The sequence below is a fragment of the Callithrix jacchus genome, chromosome 15 (genome assembly GCF_049354715.1).
Source record: "Callithrix jacchus isolate 240 chromosome 15, calJac240_pri, whole genome shotgun sequence".
Taxonomy (NCBI): domain Eukaryota; kingdom Metazoa; phylum Chordata; class Mammalia; order Primates; family Cebidae; genus Callithrix; species Callithrix jacchus.
Window position 1 is genome coordinate 19,659,218 of NC_133516.1, and position 7,780 is coordinate 19,666,997.

The 7,780-nt window shown below is 38.7% G+C and overlaps 1 pseudogene; it reads left to right on the plus strand.

The window, feature by feature from the left end:
* Positions 1-2,960: 2,960 nt before the first annotated feature.
* LOC100410515 (T-complex protein 1 subunit zeta pseudogene) lies at positions 2,961-5,252 on the plus strand (annotated as a pseudogene).
* The last annotated feature ends 2,528 nt before the right edge of the window (positions 5,253-7,780 follow it).

Here is a 7,780-nt window from a genome sequence, read left to right on the forward strand (position 1 = left end):
GCATTAGGGTGATCTTCGGATATCTGTCCATCCTTGGCAGTTGTTATTTCCTCTTTTTTTTTTTTTTAGATGAAATCTTGCTCTGTTGCCAGGCTGGAGTGCAGTGGAACAATCTCAGCTCACTGCAACCTCTGCCTTTCAGCTTGAAGCAATTCTTTTGCTTCAGCCTTCTGAGTAGTGGGGACTACAGGCATGCCACCACCACACCCAGCTAATTTTTGTATTTTTAGCAGAGACGGGGTTTCACCATGTTGGCCAGAATGGTCTTGAACTCTTGACCTTGTTTGTGACCTGCCTGCTTAGGTCTCCCAAAGTGCTGGGTATTACAGGCGTGAGCCAGCACACGTGGCCCATTTCCTTTTATGAATCAAATCCAAAAGTGGATTGGATTCTCTGAGTATTTAGTTTGGGTAGCACTTGTTACCCGTAAGGAGACTTGCTTGAATTCTTGATATGATGTTAGTCATTATTCCTAGCCTGATAAGATTGAAAGAAAAGTTTCTTCCAATATTGTCCTTACATATTTGTGTCTTAAAACATCTCTTTGGTGGTTTTAAGTGTGTGTGTGCACCTGTGTAAGGGAGAAGTGTGATAATAGAGCACTTAATATTTTTTGAAACTGGATGTCCCTATTATATTACTAAGCCTCACAGCAAATACCAAATTAAGATGTGGGAGGCGAGTCGGAAGTGTTGTTCTTTTCCTCATGGAAATGAATTTAAAGGGTTTTATGACTTGTCCATGTTCTAACAACTGCTGAGTGGACAAGTCAGAATCTGAATGTGGAGAAGGTGGATTTTATACACACTGACTAAAGATGTGTGCCCTGGGGATAACATAAGGCCTAGATAATACCTTCTCTGACAGTTTGTGAGAATCTGACAGTTTCTGGTCTTTATGAATGAAGAAGGAATTAATAATAGAGGTATATCAAATTATAATAATCAAGTAAGCAATATTACTTGATTATGTAATTTTGAATAAGCATTTTAGTCTTTAACCAGAGAGTTTGTTTGAAATCTGTTAGTTCTACTTCCAAAAATAACTTCAAGTCTGTTCATTCCTCTCCAACTCCACTGCTACCTTTCTAGTCTTCAAATAACCACTAGTATTCTCTTGGCTTATCACAATAAACTTCCTACCTGATGATCTCACCTCCATTCTTCTCCTCTTCTTACAAATGATGCATATGGAACTGAGAAGAATCTTTTTGAAAATTTATATCATGCCCTTTCCTGGCTTAAGATGTTATAACATTTTTCTATAACAATAAAATATAATTCCTCAGCATGGTCCATAAGGCCTGAATAGGCTGACATTTATATACTTTTTTAACATCAGCTTTTTCTTCCCTCACTACCCTCCAACATAATAGTTTTATTCCACATTTGAAAAAGTGCTGGGAGATTTCTGCTTTAAGGATTTTGCTTATGCTATTCTTTCTGCCTGGGATGCTCTTCCTACTACTGCCAATTGATTGCTATTTCATAATCATTCTTCAGAACTTATCTTAAATTCCTTTTTTAAGAGTCTGGCATAATCTACTCCCTTGGTGAATTACATTCTTTGTTTCTTTTAATGTTTCAGGTTATCTACATGTAATAGCTAAGCTATCAGAAAAAAATCTAGAGAATCTGAAAAGTCATTCTTTTCATTGTGTGCATTTGTATTTTTTCAACCACGATGTCAGAAGACTGTTATCAGATGAGAATGTGCTTTTAATTCACAAAGTAAGGTTTTAAGAACCCACTTGGTGTAAGATAGTGAAGTGTACTGAAACAGCACTGGGGGCTTGGACTTGGCTGCTAAGTTGAGGAGTCACCATAGCCAAATTAAATTGCTTCCACGCACTTCATTTCCTCTATCTCTGAGGTACAAAGATTGGATGGAGACAATTCCTATAGACCTTTCTGGCTTATATCCTGGTGGTGCTCTATGCTAAACATGCCTTTAAATGATTTTCCAATACAGGCATGCATTAGAGATCTTAGCAATTCAGCTTCCGACCATTGCAATAAGGTGAATTTTGCAATAAAGTGAGCCACACAAAAATTTGGTTTTTTTTGTGCATATAAAATTATGTTTGTAATATACTATAGTCTATTAAGTGTGCAATTGCATATGCCAACAAAACAATGTTCATACACCTTAAATAAAAATACTCTTGCTAAAAAATGCTAACCATCACTGAGCCTTCAGCAGGTCCTAATCTTTTTGCTGGTGTAGGGGCTTATGCAGATGTTGATGGCTGCTGACTAATCAGAGTGGTGGTTGCTGAAGGTTGGGGAGGCTGTGAGGATTTCTTAAAACAATAATGAAGTTTGTTCCATTGATCATCTCAAGAACATTCTTGTCACAAAAGATTTCTCTATAGCAAATAATGCTGTAAAACTTATCTCAAAATTGAAGTTAGTCCTCCAAATCCTGCCACTGCTTTATCAACTAAGTTTATGTAATATTCTAAATGTTTTGCTGTCATTTCAAAATATTTATAGCACCTTCACCAGGAGTAGTTTCCATCTTAAAAAAAGCAAAACATTTTTTTGGCTCATCCATGAAAAGAAACTCGTCATTCATTCAAGTTCTGTCATGAACTTGCAGCAACAGAGTCACATCTTCAGAGTAGATTTAGCATAATTCTTACAGACCCTAGGATTTTCAAAATGGCAAATAAGCTTTGGCTTCAACTTAAAGTCATCTTTTTCACCAGCCCCTAACAAGAGAGTCAGCTTTTCCTTGGAAGCTCTGAAACTAGGAATTGACTTCCACTTTTCATGAAAGTCCTAGATGGCGTCTTCTCCCAATAGGAGGTTGTTTTAAGTACACTGAAAATCTACAGAAGAACGGATAGAGGGAAGCACTATCTGGATTTTCTACAGTCCATGCTGGCTCTGGGATCTTGGCACAGGTCTTTTTCTCTTCCTCTGCTTAGGCAGCTGCCAGGAAGACCCTGAAGCCCAAGGCTGAGGTGGCCTGAGTGCAGGTGGTGTTGGTGCTAAACATCAGTGTGGTGCAGGTGCTACAGGCGGTGCTGAGGCCCAACCTGGGGCCCAAGGACAACATGAGGACACCTGTTTCTGGTGCTGGAGACATCACACTTACTAAAGAAAGCCATGTGCCACTTCACAAAATGCTAATTCATGAAATGCAAATGCTGTTAAATGGATTCCTTTTTATGTTTTTTTTTTTTTTTTTTTTTTTTCCAGACTGGAGTGCAGTGCAATGGCACAATCTCAGCTCACTGCAACCTCCACTTTCCATGTTCAAACAATTCTCCTGCCTCAGCCTCCTGAGTAGCTGGGATTACAGACACCTGCCATCATGACCAGCTAACTTTTTGTATTTTTAGTAGAGATGGGGTTTCACTATGTTGGCCAGACTGGTCTTGAACTCCTGACCTCAGGTGATCCACCTGCCTTGGCCTCCCAAAGTGCTGGAATTACAGGTGTAAGCCACCATGCCCTGCCTAAATGCATTCTTTTTTTTTTTTTTTGAGACGGCGTTTTACTCTTGTTACCCAGGCTGGAGTGCAATGGCGTGATCTCGGCTCACCGCAACCTCCGCCTCCTGGGTTCAGGCAATTCTCCTACCTCAGCTTCCCGAGCAGCTGGGATTACAGGCACGCACCACTGTGCCCAGCTAATTTTTTGTAATTTTAGTAGAGACTGGGTTTCACCATGTTGACCAAGATGGTCTCGATATGTTGACCTCGTGATCCACCCACCTCGGCCTCCCAAAGTGCTGGGATTACAGGCTTGAGCCACCGCGCCCGGCCTAAATGCATTCTTAATATCAAAAGTAGCAACAGCTCAAGATTATATAACCGGGGATGGTATGACTAACAATATCCTAATAACTAGAGAGCTATTGAAGTAGGTGTACCTCTACATTTCTGAAGGCCTTCATCCCAGAATAATTACTGAAGGATTTGAGGCTGCAAGGGTAAGGGCCTTTCCGTTCTTGGAACAAGTCAAAGTAAGCAGAGGGATAAACATAGAAACACTTAGACATGTGGCCAGAACATCTCTTAGTACTAAAGTTCATGCTGAACTTGCAGATGTCTTAACATAGGCTGTAATGGACTCCATTTTAACCATTAAAAGACAAATGGAACCTGTTGATCTCTTCATATTTGAGATCATGGAGATGAAACATAAACCTGAAACTGATACAAGGTTAATTAGAGGGCTTGTTTTGGACCATGGAATATGGTGTCCTGATTTGAAGAAAATGGTGGAAGATGCATACATCCTCAAGTGTCATGTGTCATTAGAATATGAAAAAAGGAAGCGAAATCTGGCTTTTTTATTTACAAGACCAAAGAAGAGAGAGAATACAATTACAAAATCGGAAAGAAAGTTCATTGAACATAGAGTTAAAAAATAATAAAACTAAAAAGGAAAGTCTGTGGTGAATCAGATAAAGGATTTGTTATTATCAAAAGTGAATTGAACCCTTTTCCTTAGATGTTCTTGCAAAAGAAGGCATACTAGCTCTACACAGAGCTGAAAGTAGAAATACAGAGAGTCTGACTCTTGATTATGGTGGGGTAGCTCTGATTTCTTTTGATGACCTAAATCCTGACTGCTTAGGACATGCAGGTCTTGTGTATGAGTATACATTGAGAGTTCACCTTTATAGAGAAATGATGTAAGAATCCTCGCTCTGTCACATTATTGATCAAAGGACATAATAAACACATACTGTCTCAAATCAAAGATGCCAAAAGAGATGGCTTGAGGGTGGTCAAAAGAGCTATTAATGATGGCTGTGTAGTTCCAGGTACTGGTGCCATAGAAGTGGAAATGGCAGAAGCCCTGATTAAATATAACACCAGTGTAAAGGGCAGGGCACAGGTTGGAGTTCAAGCATTTACTGATGCATTGCTCATTATTTCCAAGGTTATTGTTCAGAATTCTGCTTTTAAGCTTCAAGAACGCTAGTTCAAATTCAAGCAGAACATTCAGAATCAGTCAGTGTGCAGATGTGGACCTCAACATAGATGAGCCAATGTTATGGGCAGAAATAGGCATATGGGATCACTATTGTGTAAAGAAACAGCTTCTTCATTCCTGCAGTGTGATTGCCACTAACATTCTCTTGGTTGACGAGATCATGCAAGCTATTAATAGAATGTCTTCTCTGAAAGGTTATGTAGAGAATTCCCTGTATCTGAGTCTTGAAGACTCTGCAAAGTGATCCTGAGGACTATAGCTGTGGAATTTTTGTCCAAGCTTTGAATGGTTTTCAAAAAATTTTTCTTTTCCTATATGACTAAAAGAGAGAACACTGGCACCTATTAAAATTTTGAAGTTTTGAAATTGCAATTACAGTATTTTTTTAATTGCACTGACATATAAACACATAAAGCAGGTCCGTGTGTGTCTTTTACCCAGTGAACAGGATGTTTTGCTTTAGCTGTAGTAACATAAAATTCCGTGTTAGAAAAGCATATGTTATTTACCTTGTCAAATATTTCTTGAAAAACAAATTTTAATAGTTTAGTAATTTCTTATGAGGATGTCTGTTAAATTATCCAACAGTGTCCTATTGTTAAGTATTTAGGTTTAAAAAAATTTTGTGCTAATAGAAATAACACTTATGTAATTTAAGATTTTGAAAGCATCCCTGTTAGTAGAAATTTCTCTTTGTAAACTTGTTAGATCAGTTGGACTTTTCCTGCTTTTGAAATAGCTTTCCTAAACTGCTCCCCACAAAAAGTCAAGCTGTGGTAAATGGGAAGAGGAGTAAACTAGAGGCAAGGGCGTTGAGAAACTACAAGTGCCGAGTGGCAAAAATAGAAGAGGCAGAGGTAAAAAGATGGTGAAAGGCATGGTGACTAAGGGCCAGGATGATTGGGTGAATTACGAGATTTGTAGCTGACCATATTTTCAAGCCTCTGAACTTTCTACTTGTGCAAAATATCCATCTCAAACCCTGTAGTGCCGTATTTTTCTCACTCAAATTACTGTTCTCTCCTATGTATTCCATGAGATTGTTTCTATACAATTGCTCTCTTTCTGTAGCCCTTGAAGAAGAAATTGTGTGCTACCTAGCTATGTGTTTTGAGAACTTAGCAGTTATTTGCAATGAATGTGTAGTGAATATTAAGTTGAAACCTCAAAACAAACAAGAAAATCTGTGGTTTGGTATATAGCCACCGTTATCAGTCACCTTAGCTAGAGCTTCTGGATAACTCGCTGCAACTCCTATATCAGCACTTTCGGCCTCACCTTGCAATTTTATGTTAGGAAAATGGCTTCTTTGCTTAAATCTCATGACCCAAACTTTTGTTAGCTTCTTAGTTTTCTTCTTTAGCCCCCTCACCTCTGTTCATAGTATTGAAAGAGTTATGGTCTTGTTCTGCATTAGGCTTTGGTGTAAGGGAAGGTTGTGACTTGTTTGATCCTCTAACCAGACCTCTTGAACTTTCTCCATTCCAGCAAAAGGCGGATGTAGTTTTCTATTTGTGTGTTCACTGGAATAACACTTTTAATAGCCTTCAATAATTTTTCCTCTGCAATCACGATTTGGCTGTTTGGAACAAGAGACCTAGCTCTGGGCCAATTTCAACTTTCCACATGTCTTCCTTTCACTTCCTCCTTTCTATTTTTTGATTGAAAGTGAGAGGCATGTGACTCTTCCATTCATGTGGACACTTAGAGGCCATTTTAGGGTTATGATTTGGCTCTATTTTATTTTTATTTATTCATTTATTTTTGAGGCAGAGTCTCACTCTATTGGCCAGGCTGGAGCGCAGTGGCATGATCTTGGCTCACTGCAACCTCCGCCTCCTGGGTTCAAGCGATTCTTCTGCCTCAGCCTCCCAAGTAGCTGGGACTACAAGTGCCCACCACCACACCCAGCTAATTTTTGTATTTCTAGTAAAGACAGGGTTTCACTATGTTGGCCAGGATGATGTGAAACTCACCACCTCAAGTGAACTGCCCTCCTCAGCCTCCCAAAGTGATGGGATTATAGGCATGAGCCACTGCAGCCACACGAGCTCAATTTTAATATTGGGATGTCTCAGAAAATAGGGAGGCTGAAGTGAAGGGAAAGAGTTCAGAGAATGGCCAGTTGGTAGAGCAGTCAGAACACACACAGCATTTATTGATTATTTAACTGTCTTCCATGGGTGTAGTTCATGGTGCCCCAAAACAGTAACACCAAAGATCACTGATCACAGATCATCATAGTAGATATGATGATTATGAAGAAGTTTGATATATTGCTGGAACCACCAGTTTGTGACAAAGAGACACAAATTGAGCACTTGTTGTTGGAAAAATGGCGCTGATGCACAGATAGACTTGTTCCACACAGAGTTGTTACAAACTTTCAAATTGTAAAAAACACGGCATCTGCCAAGCACAATAAAGAGAAGTGAAATGAAACAAGATATGCCTCTTCTGCCAAACACGGAAAAATTATTCAAAAATTTAAAGTAAACCTTAAAATGTATAATTTTTTATTTTTGTTAATAAAAACTTCCTTGAGTAGGCTCAGATTTGTCGTCATAAGAATATTTTTGTTTTGATTTCATTCCAACATTGAAATTAAACTGTTTCCTGAGAATACCAGCTGCTATGAGGGGATTCATGATCTGAAAGTACCACAGAAAGCAAAGAACAGAAAATGAAAACATAGTGAATAAATGTCCATTGGATGAGTCATATAATGGTTACTGTGAAAGAATCTGAAAATGAAACATCCCTAAAACTATGCAAAGAAAAAAAAATGCTATCTAAATATACACTTGCTAGGAAATGTGTGTAAG